This window comes from Hesperophylax consimilis, chromosome 24 (genome assembly GCF_061612785.1).
Source record: "Hesperophylax consimilis isolate HC1 chromosome 24, BYU_Hcon_1.0, whole genome shotgun sequence".
In the NCBI taxonomy this organism is placed as follows: domain Eukaryota; kingdom Metazoa; phylum Arthropoda; class Insecta; order Trichoptera; family Limnephilidae; genus Hesperophylax; species Hesperophylax consimilis.
Window position 1 is genome coordinate 26,264,215 of NC_142859.1, and position 25,450 is coordinate 26,289,664.

The 25,450-nt window shown below is 34.6% G+C and overlaps 1 protein-coding gene across 1 annotated transcript in view; it reads left to right on the forward strand.

The window, feature by feature from the left end:
* The first annotated feature begins 400 nt into the window (after positions 1-400).
* The window catches only part of LOC149412137 (beta-1,3-galactosyltransferase 5-like), a 167,251-nt gene continuing 142,201 nt past the window's right edge, over positions 401-25,450 (forward strand). The window contains exon 1 of the mRNA XM_089646337.1: positions 401-633. The gene's annotated coding sequence lies outside the window, so the exon portion shown is untranslated. The remainder of the gene's footprint in view (positions 634-25,450) is intronic.

Genomic DNA, 25,450 nt, shown 5'->3' on the forward strand with positions numbered 1-25,450 from the left:
AAAAGGTGAAAAAAATTAAAGCTGTTAATAAAAAATACTTTTTATATTCTATTACAAACGGAAACGATGAAATTAACCAACATTGCTATTTATATATTGCACATTTAATATAAATAAAAAACCTTCATTAAAAATAATAGGGTGCTACAATTTTAAATGAAAAAAATGGAAAAAGTTTTTTGAAATATTCTTAATAATTTTTATGTTTCACAAAAGCTACAAGTTACTGAAATTTGAATGAATTAATGTTGTTTTCATTTAAAAAAATACATCAATAAATAGTAATATATCGCTTTCTACTCTACTATCTATAGTATTCTGTTCAATCATTCTGCATTATTTGAAATGTTTATGTTGTTCTGACTGCCGCCTTAGTTTTCTTCAGTTGCCGACGTGTTTTCGTCGAGGGCGGTTCTGTCTCCCGGCCGCTACGCCATGCACCGTCAGTTCCATCCGCTAACAGTTCACGGTCTAATTACTACGATTTGTGATATATTAACCCGGTGGCAACACGTTTGCTTCATTGTAAACAAATAATGTGATACTGTTGATTATAATCAAGTGTTTACATGGTGGATATCGCTGCACGAATCATCTCGAAAGAGATGAATGGATTAGTTTACATATTTTTTGGTGAGTTTCAATCTTATATTTTCTATTATAAACTACGCTCTAAGTATACAAAATACTTCAAACTAAGTAAATAACACATTATCCTATCAATTTTTACATATCTAATGTAAAATGTAAGGTTAATCATAAATTTAAAAATAATGTCCTTAGAATTGTCATTGAATCTGACAAACCCACATGACCAAAATATTATTTCATTTCCTGTCACGATTTTTTTAATCTCTTCGCCTCTCGATTGGTATTCGTTTCATTTTTCTAAAATTGTGCTTAATTTAATTTATCCCGAACCTTTCCTAATGGCTAGATTTGTTATACAATGGAGTTAGAAGGTCAACAAGACTGTATTAGATACGAATTGTCTAAAATGAAAAGTGATTAGTAAAAGTAGAAGTGGTAGGAATGTTTATGTAAATACATGTTTAGAAACGAGATTTTACTAATCGTATCGGACAAAGTGATTCATATTTTATTCTCCTCTGTGTTTTTGATAATTTCTAATGTTACCTACTCACTGCAATAATGTTTGCAAGATGGGTTGTGAAATAATGACAGAAGGTTGCTATGATTCGATGTCTTTCTGTTGAAATCCTGTATCACTTATTCACAATATGAGTTATAATGTATAATATGATATATTTATCAACCAAAATATGCAGTTTAGTATATTGCTCGTTGCAGGAAGGAGTATGCAGATATTTTAGAACAGCACAAATAATACCAAATACTATTTTGACTTGGCAGCTTTGACAGCTTTAGTGTCAAAATAGTAATATTTGTGCTGTTCTAACATCTCTGCCTACTCCTTTAAAATTGTGTGACAGTGATGATTTGTTAGTTAAATGCTTTGAGTATTGCCCCAGTGAAACAATTACATTTATTTTTAAAACTTTATTTGAAATATTGCTTACAGAATAATATTTTGGTTTCACCTCTCTTGATTACTCTTTATTTACTGTGTATTGTTAATACATTTTGTAGAAGATGCTTCCAGTATATCCATGGTAAAACATACTTCTTTAATACTTACAGCGTTGAATTTTATTCTCAAAATAGTAATAATTATACTGTGATGAAATATTTAATTTCTTTTTACTTCTTATTTACAGTGCAGTGATTATTTGTCCTGGTGAGAAGTCCATTATGACGACCTCTGTGGTCGAGGGGTAAGGCTCTCAGTCAGCAAGCCGGAGGGCACGGGTTCAAATCCCGGCTTGCGCAAGTGAATCTCTCAGTATCGCCCCGGTGTAATACCACCATTAAGAATTGAAGTTGCTTGAAATTGCTTTAGCGGTGTTTGGTGACCAGATCTGAATAGCCAGGTACTTTCACATCTTCCTCTTCCCATCTCCTTTCCCTCCCCACTACCTTCAGCCTCACAAAATACGCGAATTGGGGATGCCATAGTCTCACTGGTTCCCAGACAGTTAAGACGTTGTGCGATTTCACGTAAAAAAAAATCGTATATTTGCCTAAAAATATTTTCCAATATTGGGAGTAAAAATGTGTGTTTTTGGGGATACTAAATCTGACATTGTTTTTCTTCAAAGCGCATTAATTTAATGCTTGTTTGTATTTTGTATAGATTACAATCATTCCCAGCCAAAATCAAAACAATGAATATAAAGATATTGTCCAATATTTGCTTTGTTCATTGTTTGCCCATTGGGTCCACATCAGAATGGAATAAAGTTTTTTCATTGTTATTGTTTTTTAAACAGATTATAAATAATAATTAAAGTAGGTACAATGTGGAATTCTGAGACCATTATGATAATAACCGTAATGATAACATGTAATATTATATCTGTGTTTTACCAACCAGTTACCTATTTACATTCAGCTGTAACACATTACAAATGTTGACTAATTTATTTTCACATCCAATTTTATTAAAGTTATTTCTAGTTTAATTTCTACCCAGATTTAACTGAGATTTTAACATAATGTTCTTATTAAGTTCTGCGAGTGTTCTAAGCCACTAGGCTACGTTTAGACGACTTTTTTAAATGATTCTATTTACCCCCGCTCAATTTCATTTTTTATGTTGCCTATTTACTTATTTCTAGTTAAACAAATTTACTGAGAAAGTAATTGTGACAATAGATTCATAAAAATTGTAATTGGGCGGGGGTAAATAGAATCATATAAATAAGTCGTCAGCGCGGGCTAAACAATGTTTGAAAATGGGCTTGAATGTCGAAAAAACTAAAATAATAACATAATGAAATTTAAAAAAAAAATTAAATTGAACTATACACAAAAACAACTGACATATATTTTATTGACTAATATATCACATGAAACAAACAACTTTGTATCTTGTCTTTTAAAACTCTATGGGTCGTGATAGAATTGAAATGTGTTGCTTTAAAAAATCTCTACAAATATCACTTTTCTCTCTTTTGAAGAGTTTTTTGTGCTTTATACAATAAACAGATTTTTTACTTTCTTCATTTGTAGTATTTGTTAGCTTTAAATGGCTTACACGAACATAAGGAAATTAATGCAATCTATTAATTTAACTGTGTAATGTAATCCAGATCTACTTTTTGTTATTTGCTACCGCCACCATTCTCATTAAATTCTTGTTTTAACTTGTGTTCAACTCCTACCAAAGATCATCAATTGTTTATACCATGTTATTATTATTGATTACAACACCCATATCTAAATGCCGGTATCTTCATATTCGAATCCTGATCACGTTAATACAGATAGACTGTTGGTACGATAGCGTTGCAACTATGTTCGTCTAGCCACTACAAAAATAAAGCAACTTTAATTTCAATAAATGCTTGCTTAAGTGACCGCTTTTATTAAACGTCCATTTAAATTGAACTATAATCGCATTTAATATCTTTGCTTATCTTTTGAACTGATTGAAAGGTACTCCTAACATAATGTATAACCTGAATGAGTAAGTTAAGAAAGGGACGATTCGATGGTTTGGGTATGTAGAGCGAATAATGACGAAAGGAGTGTAAGGAAACGCAAATGTGAAAGGTGGAAGAAGTCGGGGACATCCGAGGAAGACATGGATCGAGTGAAACAGATACTAGAGTCGTACCATGTCAAGAGCCGGAATAACAGAAGAATATGAATGGGAATGAAGAAAGCGTGTGTCCCAAGACCGAGTTGTTTGGCGGTCCGTCCTCTCTGCCTGCCCCTGCGTAAAACGGCGTGATGATTAGTTAGTTAATATATTACCTACTGTTAATTTGAAGTCCATCATTCAGAATAGGAACGCACTCATACAAATCCGTTAAGGTCAGATAATTGGGTAGGTATCTTTTGTAATGCGACGCAGCATCTACTTTTCAATACATGTTAATTGACTTGTTCTACAACTTCTGAGACATGTATTAAAAAGTGCCTTATTTGTTTATGCATTACTAGCAATTAACTGAAGGGCACTCCTCTGGTAAAAGGGAACTATTAACATCATGGTGTCATTATCTGTACAAGGCCTGTATAATTTTGTATGCTGTTGATATTAAATATATGTACTAGACTGGCCCTACGCTAGATGGCGTTCAAATTAGATTAATTTGGCCTCTGATATTTTTCTGACACAAATATGTGAAGTTAAACATTGTTTTAGCTTTCTATTTAGTGACTAAAGGGTTTGGTGTAATTAAATCCATACAATTTTTCTTCTAATCCAGGAGCCAAAGGATTTAGTGCCACTCTAACCAGTGTAATCCAGGATCCAATGGATTATGTGCTAATATATTCATGTTAATTTTGTTCTAATCCAGGAACCAGAGGATTTAGTGCCACTACATCCAGGTAACCTTTCTTCTAATCCAGGATCCAATGGATTATGTGCTATTACATCCATGTTCATCTGTTCTAATCGAGGAACCAAAGGATTTAGTACCACTGTATCCAGGTAACCTTTCTTCTAATCCAGGATCCAATGGATTAGGTATGTGCTATTACATCCATGTTCATCTGTTCTAATCCAGGAACCAATGGATTTAGTGCCACTATATCCAGGTAACCTTTCTTCTAATCCAGGATCCAGTGGATTATGTGATACTATTCCAAGATAATTTTCTTCTAATTCAGGAATCTCTGGATTAGCTTTTAGAATTATCGTCAAGTGTTACTATATCCGGGGTATTTTAATTCACCCGAGGTGTACGCTACACATTTCAATAATACATTTTGAATGTGCTTAATTTCCTATTGATAGATGAATATCTGACATTCAGCATATGTGCATTAACTAACACTACCATGATAATTCAATCTATATGCAATGAACTTGATGACCAAATGATTGTAAACTGGTTGTGTGTTTGCAGCCTTTTGTTTGCTATTAAAAAGGGGCGTTGAAGGTTATATGAAAGGTTATCATAATATTTTTGCATTATGAATCTGTTATTGATTTTGTGGAAACTGATAATATGGAGTACATGGTAATCATCTGCAGTTGGAAAACTTTGCAAAAATATTGAGTTACTTCTATTTAACCTCATAAAACTGATCAGAGCATCCTGAATATTTGAATTCTATTCTACTGATGTCCCCTTACTTACAATAAACACTAATCTAACTTTTATTTTTTGGAATAACTTAGTGAGTAAAACCTCAAATTGTAATATTGTCTTCAATAGTTAAATATTACAATTAGAGGTTTTACTCATTAGGTTATTCCAAAAAATAAAAATTCATCCTAGACTTGCAGAAAAGTCAATAGATGTCGCACATTAAAATAAAAAAAATAAGATAGGTTTATCTAAAAGACGCTGTCTAGATTGCATTTAGTTCTTGTTGAATCTTGCGATCATACATAAAGATAGTTGCCAATAAAAATGTGCGGTGAGAAAAATGAAGACAATGTTGGTAGTTCTTAATCGAAGTATGATACAGTTAAATATAACCGAAGGAGATAGGGTCCCATTAGCTCAGTGGTAGAGCAGTGCCCCAGCAAGGGTCCTCGATTCGAGTCCTAGATGTGACCGTAATCTAACCTATATACTAATCTATATACTAATACTAATCTAACTGTTGTAAGATAAATAGGTTATCTCCCCTTGAAACACTTACTCAGTTCTTCCTGGTAATTAACATACTATTTCACGTCACTGAATTTTCAATGTTTTCAACTTGCAACGTTACTTTATATTAATTTCAACCCGTCAAATGATCTCATTCTACTTCATTGTCATATCTACTACAGCAACCCGTCAAAAAAACTTATTGTGACCCATTTTTATACTTCAACCCATCAAACAACCTAATTCACCACCTGCTGCTGTGACATAATTTCTTTTATATCAACCTGTCAAACAACCTCATTCAACTTCACTACACAATTCATTTCTTTTACATCGACCTGTCAAAAATCTACTTCAGTGATACATTTTTTTTACCCGTCAATCAACCTCATTCTACTTCAGTGACAAAATTTGAATTACATCAACCGGTCAAAAAATGTCTTTCTACTTCATTGATATAATTTCAATTACATCAACCTATCAAACAATGTCATTCTACTTAAGTGACGGGTTGAAGTAAATTTTTTTTACTTCAACCCGTCAAACAATCTATTTCAACCACTGCGCTGTGACATAATTTCATAATTACATTAACCCGCCAACGAACCTCATTCTACTTCAGTGACATATTTCTCTTACATCAACCCGTCAAACAATCTCATTCTATTTTAGCGACCAAATTTTCTTTACATGAACCTGTAAAGCATCCCTTTCTACTTCAGTGGCATAATCTATTTTACATCAAACCCTTCAAATAACCTACTTCAGTGACATAATTTATTTTACATCAACCCCTCAAATAACCTACTTCAGTGACATTATTTGTAAGGATTTCCTCACTTTCAAAATAAACAATGAGAACATAGAATAACAATGTGGTGCAACTACAAAAAACAATGTTATTTAATTCACTGACTTGATGTAATGTTTCCACCTTGACAGTGAATTCCGATTTCTTTATCAGGGAATTCCTTCTTTTTGCCTGTCATCCGATACTCAAGTCACTTGTTTATTTATCTTTATTTTGTTTGTGTTAACTTACAGATAGCAGTTGTGAAAGAACTGTAGAGGTTGTGTTACATTAAATAATAGTTAATTAATACATTTTATAATGATAAGTTTTACGTTTTCTTTTAATCTAGATTTTAACTACCAATCCTCATTTTTCTCTTCTTGATATTATATACGACCGGTCAGTGGCTGAGTTGGCATCGCGTTTGGGTCCCACCCAGACTTAGTGTGTTCAATTCCTCGGCTGGCCAAGTCCTCTATCACATCACAAGCAACATTTTCCGCTTACTGTAGTAGGAAATTTGAGGTTATTTGTAAACGGGTTATGTTTGGTGGCTGGTAATAATGTATTTTTTTAAAAATCCGCGGAGGTATAAATGACGCAAAAACATGAATCTGGCAACACTGGTTCCATACAACACTATTTCTCCTATATAGTGAACATAATCGTCTTGCATTTCGTCTTTCTGTATTTATTTTGGTACGTTCCAGTTCCGGTTAAAGATGGTGGCTGTTTTTAAGTTTCATTAAATATTATTTTTTCAAATGTGATCGATCGTCAAATCGTCGTGTTTAATTTAGTAGCTATGCAATTAGATGCTTACTTACAAATCGTATGCTTTCAGAGGAAATTTTGGTTTTGATTTATAAAATAAGTGAAAATTAAAAACATCAAGTTTTTTGATGCAAAGTATACTTTCACAGATCTACTAGTTATCCTCTACATCTCTACAGTTATGTTGTAGTTGATAGTGTCATTTTACTACAACATTTCTTATGAATGAACCGAATGGCGAGACAATTACTGGGGTTTTTAACTTTTTCCAGACGGTTCAATGTCTGATAATATCATCACAAGACGCTTGTTGTACCTATTTTAGTATGTTATTTATTATCTATGATTTATTACCTTATTATGTTATCGTGACCGCCGACCGCATTAATAACTGATTTGTTATTATTGTTTGTTGAGGTTTTATGTTTAGTTTTGACATAATAATATTGATTTATTACGTTTACTTATCAATCATGTTAGTCGGAAACATTTAAAACTTTCGGACGAAGAGTTCTGGCGTTACGAAATTAACACACTTCATCCCGGCCAAAACAAGGTTAAACAGCTATATCGTTGAATATATTACATGTATATTATGCACCATACCTCAACTATAAAATTATTGTATCAAATTTAATCCTCCTTTTATAATACGACTCCGTAAACTGAAGTTAAAGTCAGTGTTTTGCTATTTAGTGATGTTTTATTTGTAAAAAAATGTACGCATTTTATTGATGTACAGTTCGATGAAGTGTAAGGATGCATTACCCGTTCTGCGGGCTTAAATATAGTTTCCCTTTGATAAAATATTCTTCCACACAAAAGACAATATTTTGAAGATAGGGAAGATTTGATATACATATTGTTGGGACTAGGGAATGCAATCCCGCAAGAAAATAACAATCCAGGTATTTGCGGGACTGAACAATCTTAGTCCCGCTGGATCCAGGTATTTGCGGGATCCAGCAGAGTGGACTTAGATATCTAATCAATCGTATAATAAAGACCTAATACCTCGATTTGCCAACCTTGTTTTTACACTTTTAAATTTATACCTATAATAAAACAAGTTCTTTGGGACATTTTAAATGATTTATTAATAGGTATACCTTTAGTTAGACATAGGTAAAGTTTAAGTCATAAATTGGAAAAGAATAAGATAAGACATAAATTTACATAACATACCCGCCTCGGAACAGACTTTGTCTAGTGAGGTGGGTAAAAGAAATCTATGTACACAAATGCAAATAAAATAAACGTCCGGATTGCCGGCACTGCAACTGAAACTGAACTGAAACTTAAATTTAAATAATAACGTTCACACAATATTCTTGTACAATGAGCATCATATGTTTAATTAAACATTATTTTGGAAATAGCTTCGTAAAAAAGTTAAAGTATTAATTGTGTCATCTGATAAACGGCTTCTGATATTGGACACTAGGTAGCCAGCGGCTGAAAAAGCTCGTTCAGCTTCCACGCTGGTTGGCACAATAGTCATTAGCGCATTGTAAGTGAATTGAAGGTAATTCTCTGTAATCCCGCCAGTCCAGCGGGATCCCGCAAAATTTTCGACCGAGATTAGTCCCGCAAAATGTCTGCGGGATCTCGGTATTTCGGGATCCCGGTATACCGGGATTGCATTCCCTAGTTGGGACCCTCGCAAAGTGATTTATTTTTGTGTTATGCCGTGTTGCGCTTGCTCCTTCTTTAGCCAACGTTTCGGACATCGTTACAGTGTCAATCATCTGGGTATCGATTCTCCAATCCAGACCGCTCGCAATCGCCGTCGAAAGGACATACATTGGTTGACGTTCTTATTCTTGAGTCTCGTCGAAGGTACATACTTAAATACGGCAAACGTCAGAAGTCATTCCACTCGAACAACGAGTGGGTCGAACCACTCCTTGTTCATGTGGAATGACTTCGCCGAGAATCGAGGCCAAAGGCAGATGTGGGATTGTGATGAAATATTGTGTTGCGAAGGTCAATCCTCTTAGGGCAGGTATTCTAAATAATTATTTAAATGAATGTGATTTTCTGCGTCTAGTTTTGATGTAGCCGTTAAGTATAAGATACCAAAAACTATTAAGCTTAGCCTCGCCGTCTCTATTAATATTAATGTGGTTTTGTGGATTTAAATTGCCTCCTAAATTAGGCGTGCTCGATGCGTTTTGGGTCTTCCCAGGACTTCAGGCACACATAATTTTTGTTGTTGTTTGTTTTTTCTAAATGAAAAAATAAAATGTATCTGTATAACATAATGACATATTTTTTTTACTTCGAATCTGTTCAAGAATCTCTGGAGTTAGTCGGGTTCGTCCTAGGGGTCCTAGCACAGTGAAATCGATAACTTTACAATATCGGATCGATTCCCCGAGCACGGTCGCGTATTAATAGACATACCGATATTGATAAGGCAATAAATATGAATTCGATATTCGCTGGCAACACTGGAGGTTTATAAACGTCATACAGCTATGTAAAAAGATTAATAAATTGACAATGTTGAATTGAAATACTATCTTAAATATGCATTGGCAGTCCACATTTACTTTTTGGCAGTAAAAAGGAGTTAAGTAGGTCTTTATTCATCCTGTTATCTGAACAAATTTCGTTTATCAAAGCCCAAACCAATGTAGCTTCATTCGCCCGAACGGATTCAACTTGCAGCGTATACGACTTCTTTCAATTCTAAGAGCTTCGTTAGTTCAAATAATAGAGCCATTCGATTAGAGGCGCTATTGGGTATTAATATCTCGTAGAAGCGTGTTCCACTATTAGAACACGATAAGCGGTGCGTTAAACCAACGACATTATGAAACAAATATGTGTATATTGATTGTTAACATAAGCTTATCTGATACTATGAAGGCTGCGCTAAAATTTGGTTTTCGACCATCGGAACATTTCTTGTCAAATATTGCTAACTGACTATAGATGAAGAATTTAGTTAATATCGTATTGACATAGGACTTTATGGAACTTCCGTGCTAGACCTCTTGGTACAGCCTGTATAACTTAAGTGAGGTCTAGATTCCATTTAACAAGCGTTCCATAGTGAAAGGTAGGTAGGTACCTACTCTCAACTCTAAAGACCTATCTCCTGGCGAAAGTACACTTATCAGTTTCAGTACTTACCTAAGATTGTTTCAGAATGGATTTCCTATTTATGTCCTCACTCTATCCATCTAAAATAGACTTCTGTCGAAAGTGTTTCTCGTTTTCTCTACTTTCAATAATGGCACTGTACTCATTGGATCAATTTTTCAGGAAAATATTTTATTTCTGAAAAGGTTGTAGAATTATTCATGAACTCCACAAACGGAGAAAAATGAGTATTGCTGATAAAAATGGGACAGCAGGCCGTTTGTTTCCTGATAAAATTAAATTATATTGTTTTACTAATATTTTGTTAGGAAATCGCCTGCCATCACGTTTTCAACATAATTTTTATAAATCAGCCACATACTCATTTTTCTGCGTGTACGAGACGATGTATGTTTGTCAGTGAACCAAGAAGCGTGTACCTGTGATGGTTAGTTACCCGGAGCCAGTGACAATGGCATCCCTATCATGGATTTTTGTGAGGCTGAAGGAATAGTTGTCAGGGGAAGTTGTAGATGAAGGTTAGACTATCCAAGCAATAACTGGAGCCATTTCATGTAGGTAACTGTTCAATTTTTGGCCCAGTATTTATTCTGCGTTCACCAAGGCGATTCTGAGAACGTCTTAGAACAAGCACTTAACCTAACATAATCAGGGTTCCTCAACACGAACGAGATTTCTGAAATTTGCTTTATCGCTAAATTGCGTATTTAGTTTTTTTTTACACCCGCGTCCTCTGGACCCCGAGTTCAGAGAGCTTTGAATATTTGTTGAAAAATTATCTGTCGCATAACATTAACAAAATGGCATTGGTATAATAAAAAAGCGTATGATAATGATCTTGATTTTAATATGAAATTTCATCATGCCTACCAAGTCTCATTTTACTCAGTGACACATTTTCAGGGTTATTCAATTGCGGACCGTTATCATTGTCAGGTCCGGTCCCGCCAGCTGAGCAATCAATTAACCGGAATTAGAAATAATTACCTACGTAGCAATTCAATTAGCATATTGAGAATACTTGGGTAAGCAAGCACTTTCATACGGGCAGGGCCGGATTCACCGGTGTACCAATAAAGCTACTGCACGGGGCCCAGATTTCTAAAACGCCTGAAAGATATCACTGTAATAATATCTTCAATAAGTTTAATTTAATTTCTTTGCGTCAAGTACAAGCCCTTGAGATTTACATGAATAATAACTATCAACCCCTGGTTAAGCACCATAATATAATTTATTTTTGTTTCGGTTAGTTTATAATTTCCTAGTATTTTAAATAAGTACCTCAAAGATTGTGTTTCATGCCTCTATGTATTTATAATGTGCACTAATCTGGTGGGGCTGACCCGAATGCATAACAAATGGCTTAGGACGGGTTGTTTCGGAGATTTTGAACAATTCTTCAAATTTCAAAGTTAATTTTCAAGTTCTGTGAAAGATTTTTTCAAGTTTTGTTATTATTTCAGTTCTGTAAAGCAACTAACCTATAATGATATAAAAACAGAATTTGAATAGAACTTTCACAGAACCCGAAAATTAATGTTGAAATTTGATAAATTGTTCAAATTCTGTGAATAAACCCATCCGTAGTCTATTTTGATAAAATACTTTAAAACATATAACTATTTTCCATCGTGATTTTGCTGTTATATTGTCTCTTACTGCTGTTTTTTGGAAAATTTTGTATCTGCAAGATTGAATAATTTCCTCTTTCACCACCATATAACAAATTGATTGATGTTCCACCTGATAAGAGAATAATCTGCTGCGCATATTGCATGGGCCAGACGTAGCCTTACTATTGTAGGAAGGGATCTCCATCAGGTTATTGCGCGTTTTTATTATACATTTTTTTGAGGTGACAACGCCGTGTAATAATTTGTCAGTTGTTATACTTTCTAGGGTATAAAGCCCGCCTTTTTTTGGGGCCATATACACGCTCCAACAACCCCTATTCTACACGAAATAATCCCCTCAGTAGGCGGTTTATTCCAGTTACATAAATTAAAAAGACACTTTATCAAACTCGCAAAGGTAGTTTTAACATAAATTACCTTTGCCTTTTAATATAAAGTGAATTTAGTTTTTATTGATTCATTGTGTCCTTTATGCAATTGATTTTATTGTGCAGAATAATCTTAACCGGACTGACCATATGTTTTTTTAGACATCTGCAAAAATCGAAGTCGAAAAAGTTAATTATTTTAACGCAGAACTATATCAACTAATAATGATGTCACATAAGCTAGTCCACGAATTTAATAGATCGGGTCAAATATCATAATTAGTAGGGTACTTACGCTGTTATTTCTATTGTTTAACCATTTCACACCCGCACTATTGTTTCCACATAAATAAAATATGTAACATTTTAACTAAAATTCATTCAGAAATAAAGAAATAATCTAGGATAATAAGTCTTTAAAAATTCGCCATACTAGTAGAAAATAATATCTCCGTCACTACCAGTGTTAATTTGAATGAACTTTGAAATTCATTTACCATATTCTGGCAATTGACTGTGAACAGTGAATTGAACTTGTGTTATTATTATAGACTACATCTTAACGCGTTAAAATGTTTGTAATTCGAGTAGAAAATATTGATAGCACACCTTAAATTAAGTAATCAATGACGGCAAAAATTCGATGAAACTCACAATCTCACAATGTCAAAATATTTATCATTGTTGTGGCGGGAATAAGGAATAAGGATTTCAACCGTGCGGAAAAAATAGACGCCACAGAAAAGGCTACAAGCTATAAGAAAACAAAAACGTGGCTTTTCTAAATCGTTACCGTTACGGTAAAAAAATTCACAAAGTTCATGTTAATTTGAATTAACATTGGGGATGAAAGGGTTAAAAGATCACAACAAAATAAAAACTGTTTCTAAAAAAAAATGTTCCTAAAAACACTACCCATAAAACATCAGAAGATTAACTATGTTGCTGCATACATAAATACCCCGGACAAAGTTTTGGTTAGAAGGGACATGCATGAAAGGTTTTAAATGCAACTCAAAACTAACAGCATAAAATTTAATTAAAAAATCTGCATGTGATTGTTCTTTCCATTCGGTCAAGAGTCACTATTATTGAGAAAACCCGTGTTTAAATCCAGTTAGAATAGTTCTGTATTAATATATGAACGATGTTGATGAGAAAAAAATCCTACAAGATTACATACGTGTATATTTCGCTTCTAGCTTCACCAAATGATAATCCGGCACTGGTGGGTGTAAATATCAATTAAACATGTGTATTGAAAATTAAATGGAGAATTCAGACGAGCTTTTAATACAATCTTCACATGTTTTTGGAAATCGATAATTTTAATTTGGGTGGCGGGTTTGGGCACCATTTATTGGATAACCATCACCTCTGCCATAGATCAAACCAAGTGGTGTTTCTTTCCCAGAATTTTCTCTTTTTCCTTTCATTGAAAAGACCCTGCACACAGCATCCCCAAATATGATATAGGCCCTGAGAGAAAACTATTTCCCTCGGGGTCTTCTGTGTGGGGTTAATTTACAAAAAGACGAAAGTCATTACTTAAAATTTACTTGGTATAAATTTTGAGTTTGCTGCAGCATTTATAATTTTGTTGTTTTTAAATTTGCGTGGTTCTGTACCTATTTGGTAAGCACTTAAGTTCGCCGTAGAAGTGAGTTGTCTGAGGCGTATGTGGTTTAAAACTGAAACTTCGTATATATAAACGAATTATGAATGAGATTTAAAATTGACTGACGACCACTTAAGATTCAAAATAATGCCCTTAGTAGAAGAAGCTCTGGCGACCCCAATAATGCGACTGAAGTCAGACGGAAGAAAATGGGAGAGGAGATGAAAATTGAAGGGTGATCTTTTTTCAGGTTCTACCGCTGAGAATTTAGCTGTTACCCTGAATTCATCATTTATGAAAATAAAGTGCTTTTAAGTTACTTATATGTATAGTGGCATATAATGGCCTCCGTGGTCGAGGGGTAAGGCTCTCTACTAGCAAACCGGAGGTCGCGGGTTCAAATCCCGGCGTGCGCAAGTAAATTTTGTTTTATTATTTTTTGTTATTTCACAATTTACTCAATTAAAATAATATGTAGTAAATTTGCGACATGTTCCAGAGTGGAAGATATTCTCAGTGTCGCCCTGGTGTAAGACCACCGTTCAGAATTGAAACGTTGCTTATAATGGCTTTGGCCGTGTTTGGTGACCAGATCTGAATAGTCAGTTACGTCACCACCTTCCTCTCCCCCATCTCCTTCCCTTCCCCACTACCCTTAGCCACACAACATACCCCAATTGTGATGCCATAGTCTCACTGGCTCCAGACGGTTGGGAGCAGTTGGAACTCTCATGCGGTTTCTCACGAGTGCAGTTACGCAGAGTTTTTCAGGGCCGTAGCATGCTGGGCAAAGAATACTCTGATGATAGCCAACCTCGGATAGTAGAGGGATCCAGAAGGGGGAAAATTATCCTTATAAACCCCCTGTTCTGTCATTTAGTTTTTTTCATTGAAAGCCTTTTTTTATCTTTCCAAGTCATTCATTATTTCCATCTCAGATGAAATTAAATGTATTCACCTGTTCCCGATACCCCAATGTATTTTGCGATAATATAAGTTGGCGTATCTCTTATCTACGCGGCAAATAATCTAAAGTGACAGCTGTTGCGCAGTCTGTCATGTCAACCAGACGTACGGTCCTCATTAATTACGTATGTTAATTAGGCGACGTCGAAATGGACGTGTTCTGGCATTAATAAGCTATTAATTATTTTATTATCTAGAGGAAAATCTTTGACACGGCAGATGCCAAGCCAACTAACTAGTGATGGTGTCATTTTCGTATCATTGGTTTTCGAATTGTATAATATTTCGAAGTAATTTATAGGTCAACGTAATTTTACTATTTTAAACTCCCCACACGCAGAAAAAAGAGCATTGATAATTTATTAAGAATCACTACACATTATGTTTATCTGATTAAAAAGTGGATTGCAGGCCTCAACGAATAAATTAACAGGTTTCCTAGTCGAATAATGTCGAATCGTATATTTCGAAGAAATTTATAGGACAACGTAATTTCACTATTTTCAACACACGGAGAAATATGAGTATTGTTAATTTATTAAGAATGACTGCAAACTGCAAATGATTTGTTTTCGGTTAAACGGGATTGCAGGTCTTAACGAATGAATTGACAGGTTTCCTAATCGAATAATATCGAATCGCATAATATATCAAAGAAATTTATAGGACAACGTGATTTTACTATTTTCAACACACGGAGAAAAATGAGTTTTTATAATTTATTAATAATTACTGCAAATGATTGGTATTTGGGTTAAAAATGGAATTGCAGGTCTTAACGAATGAATTAACAGGTTCCCCGATAAACTTTTAGTAAATTACGAATTTACTATTACGATGTCTGAACATGTGTTCATGAAAATCCGAATATTTTATATGTGGTATATTATCAAGGCACGTAGATTTCAAACATGGACGTTTTCAGACCAAGTAATCTTATATCCTTTGAAGTTTGTATTTAAAACAACAATTAGATACGTAAATTAATTAAATAAATTAAGAAATATTTTAAATTAATTGCTATTATTTTCAGTCGAAATATCGTTTGCTTTAATTATGATTTTTTTTTGCGGCAGGATTAAAATAAATATTATAGTGACAAATGCGCCTTGTTTCGACCTAGGTTGTTTTGCTTGTTCCTATCCAGACGTGTAGTGGGTTCAATTCCTCAATTCTCCATCATTGCACAAGCAACATCTTCCACTGAGGAAAAAAACATTACGATTTTTAATGGTGGTCTGTCATAAGGGTGAGAGAAAAAATACCTCAGGGGACTATGTCTTCTTTGGGAATGCTGTGTGATGGGTCTTTTTAGGGAAAGGAAGGAGAGAAAGTTCTGGGAAGGAAAGGTATGAAGGGTGGGTTGGAATCTGGTGGTCAATATGTCCAGGAGTGACGTACGTATGAATCTATCCCTCCCACTGTGGGTCGTGGGAGAGTCCAAAAGAGAGGTCAAAAGGTCTCCCTCAACCAGTCTCCTGATCCGGCCATCCACGCAATTGTTGGGCAAACGAGCCCTAAAGGTCTGAGACAGAGGTGTGAAATCGTTGGATCACGACAATAGAAAGAATTGTAATTTTTTTTGCTGGATTTTATTTAGGTATTGGAGCCAGGAAAGAGTCTAAAAGGGTCGAGAGGATACACTAAGTGGCATGAATGGCTAGGAAGTGACTAGGGAGACTAAAATAGACTAGGATGAGGTGATTTTGCACAGCGGTGCTGCCAAGGTCTGTTATCTATGTGAGGATATTGTGTCAGCGCTCTTTATTAGCAACAGACACATGTCAGCGCTATATTGGCCGCAGACACATACCTGAACGGATGACGAACCTCGTGTTGGCACAGTTGGTCTAAATAACAAATGTAGATCCTAGGAAACAAATTGTACAGCGCCCTTGAGGTGATTTTTCACAAAAACGGCGCTCTACAAATTATCCAATTATTATTATTATTATTGTTGGTCATCCAATAAATGGTTCCGGGCGGCGGTACCCGTTTCCGTCTCCTGAAACATGTCTTCCACTATGGGTTATCGTACACTATTAATAGGTACGAGTCATGACATACTAGGAAAAAAAACGGGTGACGCCTCTACAAATCTATTAGTTGAAAAACTAGATAATGTAATTTAAGTTCAGTGTAAAAAGCGTCAATTAATTAGCAAGTTTCATGCGGGCATGATAATATCCATATGTATCGGTGACACTCCCATCGTCCTGTCAGCACTAAGATTATAAGGTCATTCGTTTGGAATGGGCGGGCAACCGTTAAGTACAGTGACTTATTATTTTTTTATTTGAATTTTACACGTAAAGCAACGGTAAATAAACTGGCATTTTAATTCTATAATACATATTGTTGTGTTTCCACAAACAGTTCTCCAACTCGTCGTGGAAGGAGATTATAAATAAATGGTTCTTTGTGATAAATCAGGAATTTATTAATACTTCGCGTATTACAATGGTGACTCGATAGTCAACCTAACTAGAAGCTGGCTAATTGAGATCTGAGACAGGAATAAATTTAGGCTAAATTTGTCTGGGAGCATTCTCACTGGCCCTGGCGACTACTGGCCACTGGCTGCCATCTTGCGGACTTCCATGCAAGCTCTATGCACTGCCCTCTATGAGTGCATCTGTGAATCTCTTAAGCTGGCTCTACACTCGCGCGCGAAGTCGCGCCGTGAATTCACGCCGTGAATATACGCCGCGATCCGCGCGTGAACTGTGTCCATAAACACTCGCAAAGCTTCAGTCTTGTTCGCGACTTTAAACCGCAAACTCTTTGTCGCGGGCCAAAAAACCGACAAAAATCGGGGAATGGCGCGAATGCGAAGATTGCGAAGGCGTGAACAAGATCCACACTCGTGTTTCGCGGCCCTTCGCGCCGCGAGTGTAGAGCGCGCTTTAAGTTTTTTCTAGTTCATTTTGTGAATTAAGGCAGGTATTGTGAAAACGTAATAAGTTCATTTTTGTTATTTGTTTGAATACGCGATTTACAAACATATCTACTATAAACTTAACTATTTTTATAAATGCTATCTATAAAATTCGGTCTTTTTTTATGTGAATTCCGCATTGAGTCCCAACTGCTCCCAACCGTCTAGAGCAGGGGTCTCCAAACTACGGCCCGCGGGCCGTATCCGGCCCGCCAGTGTCTTCCATCCGGCCCGCGACATCTTATGACCAGTGTCATCAAGGACCCGCGACAGCTAATGGCTAAGACCTTGCTCAGAAGGGGCGAAAACTCCGCGAATTTTTACGTGCGAATAAATAAATACGCTCGTTGGCGAGGTACTTGGCACCAATACATTGCGTCCACAAGTATCGCGCGAATATATCGAGAGGATTTTTTTGAAAAATCTTTATTTGATTCGCAATGATATCAAGGTCTGAGAAACGAGTATCAAAAATTATCTTCAAAGCTACGTTATCTAAAGCTATATTTTCATCCCTGAAAATTCTATTGTCTACCCCCCCCCCCCTTCCCTAGGACAGAAAATATGGGTGTCTAGAAATTAAAACGGTTTTGGCCCTCTGAACTCACTGGAGTAGTCAATGTAGCCCTCCGGCTGAAAAGTTTTGAGACCCCTGGTCTAGAGCAACGAAGGATATAGGGAAGAGGACGGTGGTGGTGTACCTGGTTACTCAGATCTGGTCACTAAACATGGCTAAAGCCATTTCAAGCAACGTTTCAATTCTGAATAGTGGTCTTATACCGGGGCGATACTGAGAGTATCTTCCACTATGGAACGTGCCGCAAGTATACTGTATAGTGTTTTTTCAATAAATAATTTGTGAAATAACACAATTAATCAAATAAAATGAACCCGCGACCTTCGGATTGCTAGGTTTCTTACCCCTCGACCATGGAGGCCATCATAACTTTGACATATTAAATACTAGCTGTACCCCGCCACGCGTTGCTGTTGCTCAGTCTGTCTGTGCAGATAGAGAAACAATAGCGCGTGTTGCTTTTACGTCCAACAAATTTTTTTAAATAATTTTTTTAAATATTTTTTTTAGTTAGTTTATACAACATTTGAATAAAAACTAATATAAACAAGATAATATTTAATTTTGTAACTTTAAATATTTTTACAACAAATATAATTTTTTTTTTAAATACAATCATTCTTCAGACTTTCGGGCATTTCATCCTACATCTTTAGTCCTTTGTACATTAGGCAGTTCTGTGATTTTGATTTCTTCATATGTGACAATTTAATTCTACTTACATTTCTGGTTTCGTAATTATGAACATCTCTGTTAAAAACAATTTCATCAGATGGCGCTGTTTAAAAAAGCTTGTGTTTACCTTCATGTGTTTTTAGCAAATTTGAATGATAGTTGAAAAAAAACAGTCAATTAAAATAATTGTTGAAATATTGATAGATTTGCTAAAAACACAAAGGTTTTCAGCTCTCCTTAACATTTTGTGTTTCGTAGTTGCATCCGTATGCATCTCGGGTACAGACATTAAGAGTTACATACCAACTTGAATGTCATTGACTTGTTTTTTTTTGTTATAGTGCGATCGAAATTACTAGTAACCTTGCGTGACGCACCCTGTTTAAGGAGATTGCTAGTTATTAGTTGATATGATATAAACAAGCCTTTTTTATAAAGTGTAGGCGCCTAGGTTCTATCAGCTGTAGGCAGACTGATAGAACCTAAGCGCAAGCCAAATACTAAGTTTGGTGATCGCGCTTTCGGAGTATCTGGGCCGAAGGCTTGGAATAAACTCCCTCCGGAACTAAGATCCATAACAAGTCCAACAGAATTCAGGTCTAAACTAAAAACTTACCTTTTTAAGCTGTCATATCCTTAATTAAATATACCATTCCTGAGAGAAAGTCCAGTTATATCCAATTTTCTAATTATGTCCTAAATCCTGTTTCTAAATTTCGCTAATAAACAATGAGATAATTTTAATTAAGTGTTAATCGCAAGTGACCTACCAGGTAAGTATTGTACTGTATATTATATCCATAAATAGTTAGTAATAACACAGATCAGTGTAGAAATGTATTATAAATTTGTACAGCGCCCTTGAGGTGATTTTGCACAAAAACCGCTCTATACAAGTCATCCAATTATTATTATTATTATTAAGGTCAAAATATTTGTATTTAAATTTGTCAGTGACAATAATTATAACATGTTTCTTATCAAGAAGTAGCAACAATTTATTCATTCTGGTCGAGAGGTAAGGCTCTCGACTAGCAATCCGCAGGTCGTGGGTTCAAATTCCTTTGCGCGCAACGAATTTTATTTGATTACTATATAATATTATTTTACTATTAAATAATTAAAAATAAAATAAATATACGGATACATTTGCGAACCGAAACGCGAGCCGAGCCTCGAATTATAGGAAGGGAACGAAACAACAGCAAATGGGGCGAAACGCCGCTTGCGGTATTTTCGTTCCTTATAATTCGAGGCTTAATCTTATGTTAAATAGGTTAGTATTTTTTATCGCTTTTAATGACCATATCATTTTTAAAAGGTGTCTTGAATTGTCATTGTATTGAGTTATCATAGAACAACTCAATAATACGATATCTAACGGTCCGAAGAAAGTTTGAAAAAAGAATTGTTATTGAGATGACAACATTTCTTTTAACAAATTTTATAATTCCTTATTTGAGATATTTTTTAAAACTAAAAAAATAATGGTTTATAACTAAGTAGGTAGATTTTCAAGTACGTACTTAGTTATAAACCATTAATTCTGGTTTTGATTTTTTAGAGACAAATAAGAAAAAAATTGAAACACACCTTTTTTGGACGCAATGTTTTCTACTGTTCACAGATCTACTTGTGTAACATTGTACAAGTTTACTAAGATGAGTTTAAACTGAAAAAATAACCTCATTCTTATCTTATAATAATATTATTCTGTGTCGTGATGGCTCTGCAGATTTTTTTTATCGTAATTTTGCAACCATAGACACCGTGGCATTTCACGGAATCATAGACTGCGTTGCGCAATCTTAATGTTTCCATTCTTCTGGCGTTCTAGAGTGTATCTTGGCGCTATTTCACAAACCTTCGCGAAGTGCAGCATTCTTCTGATTAACTCTTGAAAATGCATGCTATGTGAGTGCCGGGTGGATTAAACGGTGAGCATCGTCGATGGGAATACTTGTAGAATAGACTACGCCCATCCTAACACTATTATTTATTAGTACACAAATTACATGTCGTACACGGAGAAAAATGAACGTCTTAAAAAAGTGATCTCATGCCTATTTCCTCATAAAATATTAGTCATTCAGAATATATTGAGAACGCGTGTTTTTTTTCTTAATATGATGGAATGCGAGAATACCAGTATGTCAAAGTCAATATTAATATTTGCTTGAACACGTGTTCCGCCGTCCTCATAAAACATTTGCTTTTAAACTGATACTTTGTTAGGTACTTTGTCAATGACCAGAGTTTTAATAAATTAACAGTTTTCTCCGTGTATCCAAAATATGTTTTTTTTTTTTAAATAAATTATATGAAACCATCTGACGTGTAGGTACCCGGCATTGCTAGGGGTTATCCTTAGGAGATAGACTTATACCGTGGTAGACTTTTCTTTAGGCCTTTTTAAGATATACAATTCCGTAGTACATCATTATGATGTATCTCATAAGGTTTATACAGCGTTATCAATGTATTGCCCAAAAAATTTTTTTAACTTTATTATAAAACATCGACCTTTCTCTACTTTCTATAAATATAATATGCACTTTTTATATACGTAAACCTTCCGGAAGAAATTCTCTAAATTATAGTGAAAACCTTATCAAAATCCGGTGTATAGCTTAGAAGAACTAAGCGCACAAACAAGACAGCTATTTTATACTATTTAGAGATTATTCGACGTCGCTCAGTAATTTTATTGTAAAAAAACTTACTTATTATATTTTTCTGTTAAAATACTGAGAAAGATTTAAAAAACATATTTTATATTATACAAATGTGTTGAATGGATTAAATTCATTTTAGATATCTAATGGAACAGACCACACCCGCGGTACTGATATACATAGTATTTATCTCTTGCATTATCGTTATATGTCTTGACTATGTACCACGAAATGCAGTACCTGTGAAATCATTGATCCGGGGTCTTTGAAATAATTTATTCTTCGAATTTCTGGAAAATTCCTTTTGATAGATTCCCATAAGGAACTTTTTTTTAATTGTACGACAGACAGGCAAGTCCAATTATGGTACAATTTTATTATAACTAACAATACATGTACATAATTTTTTTTAAACATGGTATAGTGATATTAAACACATCTATATCCGCTGGTAGGGCATTTAGCAAGGTCATACCTCTTGTCATGCTATGTTGGGCAATGACATCTGTCCTACCCTGCGGTACTACCTTCACGAATGATTGCCATATTTATAAAATAGAGATCAGCTGTAAATGCTGTGTTTGTTCTTCCGCAACTTTAATGGGAGGTACTCGGAAGAACTGGTATTATTGATTCCTTCAGCACCGGTGCACATTACACAAGCCGGGAAATGCTAAACACGCCACTGAGAATATTGACATTTTTCACATGATAATAGAGTGTTTTTATGACTCGTTCTTGTGTTCAATGACTCCGCTGTAAATTGACTTGCTGCCTTCGTGCTGCCCCCCTCCTACAAGGGGTAATTTACTCTTCAAAATGGAATACTTTGTGTGGTTATAATAATAATAATAATAATTAGTTATTAATTAAGTGTTAATCTCAAGTGACCTACCAGGTAAGTATGGCACTGTATATTATTTTTTTTAAATTTATTATCGCCCTTTTTCGGGGCTTTTACGTGAGAATATTAAGAAATACAGGGTGTATCGGCAAGTACCCGACAAACTTTAACCAGCTATTCCTCAGCACATTTGGAGTAAAAAATGTTATGGGCGCTTTGCTGTCTGGTAACATTTTTTTCCATTAAAAACAAAAAATAAATAAAAAAATCCACACTCCGTCAGTCATTTGTATTGTTTCTCGCGTTCAACAGCTGTTATTAGCAAGTGTGTCAAAAAGTGTCCTCGCTCTTTCGTACACACTAAATAATAATAGTTAAAAATGAGACGAATGGTGCCATGCCATTTCGTTGTGATTGTAAAAGCGCGCCAACGTAGGTACGTACGTACATTATTCAACGAAACTCGAACAAAATATTGCCAGATGGGTTTTCAAACTTTGACAAAGGATAAAACATTGGTGACATGTGGTGAAAATATGATTAGTAAATTTTTTAATTAAAAAAATGTTACCGAACAGCAAAGTGCCCATAAGATTTTTTACTCCAAATGTTCTAAAGAATAGCTGGTTAAAGTTTGTCGAGTACGTGCCGATACACCCTGTATACATTACTTATTGTACATAACTGAATTGCTTCATTAACAACATTTTATATTTGTTTAAAGATAAATTGAAGATGTCCACTGACTTGGTACAATTGTTTCCCTCCATTAGTATTCTGGGCAAAGAGGAATACATATGGTAGTTAGTCCCAGAATTTCTGCACTGAAATAAATACCGACTTCTAGTATTACGTCGTGGAATCCAAAAGCCTATCAATTCTAGCAATACCGGACTATCAACTAAATCATTAAGAATTTTATATAGAAATACCAAGTCAGTGAAAATTCTTCTGTCTGACAATTTGAGCATATTCATATTATATCTCCATATGCAGTTAGTAATAACATAGATCATTGTAGAAATGTATTATATATTTGCACAGCGCCCTTGAGGTGATTTGCCACAAAAACGGCGCTATACAAATTATCAAAATATTATTATCATTAATTAGCGACGTTTTGAAGCGGGTTAACCCTTTCAAACCAGAGTTCTTCCTCAGGAACATGAAGAATAAAATAATATCTCTTGATTTTGTGAAATAAATAGTGCCGTATTTTGCGTATCGCTTGTGAAGGATATTTCTCATGGCGTCTATTTTTTCTGTTAACTTGCAATCCTTATTCCACTTACAAATACCGTAAATATAATTACAGATCCCGTTTCGGCTGTTTTGCTTAGACTGGGATCCATGATTATTTTTTTAAATGTTTCTTAGGATTTATGCATGTTACAGAGTAAATTAATATATTGTTTAAATTAAACAATTGTTTTGTGTGAGAAGTTTTTCCATATTATTAAAAAATAACCCTTTAAGGCCTAAAAATGAAATAAAAAAATCAAGATGGAATAAAATCCGAAATAGTAATGAAAAAAATGTTATCTTTATATCTATGCACGTTACACTGTAAATTAATAATTTTAAAAAGCTATTATTTATGTGGTAGTTTTTTTTCATTGTTTATAAAAAGTAACCCTTTGACGCCTAATAATTTTTATAAACAATTTTTTTTTAATTTATACACTAAAAATGTTAACATTAAAAAGGTGTTTACAAGTATGCAATGTGGTCTATATGTGGAAATAAAAGTGCAGTGCTAAAAGGGTTACAAGGGGGGGGTTTGTAGGCAGATTTGTTTATTAATAGGAATAACCCGGGGACCCTTGCTAAACCACCAAACTTAGCAAACCACTCGGGGTGATCTATGGCAGAGGTGTTGGTTATCCATTAAATAGTTCCCGGGGCGGCGGTACCCATACCCGCCTCCCAAATTGAAATCGCTGGCCTAGTTTCAGTAAATCCTGCTTTTTTTTCCATAATTTGGTGAAAAAATGATATAAAAACTTCAGTTACAAATCTAAGTATACAAACTTACAGCTTCTGCTATTTTGCAATAACCTACACCAAGAAAAGCATGCAAAAAGCTAATTAAAATGCAAAAATTGGACCGTCAGAGATTTGAGGTTGCGACAGTAAGTAGCGTTGTTGTGATGCAATTCTCGCGAAATTAGTTTAATTTCGTATTTAGAACGAAACATAATGATATGGTAAAAAGTTAGGACGAAAGAAGATTCAAGAATTAAGTTTTGCATTATTTTGTAATTAGGTTTAAAAATGCGGTCACCTCTAGTCACATTTTTCTTGAAATATGACTTAGCGTGAAGGTGAATAATTATTTATTTTACTGTAGATAATATTACTATATTGAATGGTATGAAAAATGACATTTATTATTGATGTAAGCAACCTTCATAAATAATTAAATCGTTCGTGTTCTTATTTAGAATTCCTGATTTATTTGGTGTTGGGTTTTCAATGTCCACTTTTTATGTGATACAAGGTTTTTCCATTGGAATATATGTCATTTCGAGGATGTTGACTTATTTTTGAGCTCCTTTCAAATTAAGGACCCGTAATAAGCGTTCAAAGATGGTTTTAAAGGGAGATATATAAATATGAATGTTAGAGGAAGCGCGCTAATATAAAAAAATGACAAGCAATAAGCAAAAAATTGTGAAAATATTTAATAAAACACGACTTGTTTGAAATAGTCCAAAAATCTCTCGTCAAATGCTTTAGTGGCATTTAAAGATACACTGTGATTTTTCACGTCTATAATATATTAAATAACAGAACAAAACGTTATTTTTTAATGATAAACTAATGTTTATAAGA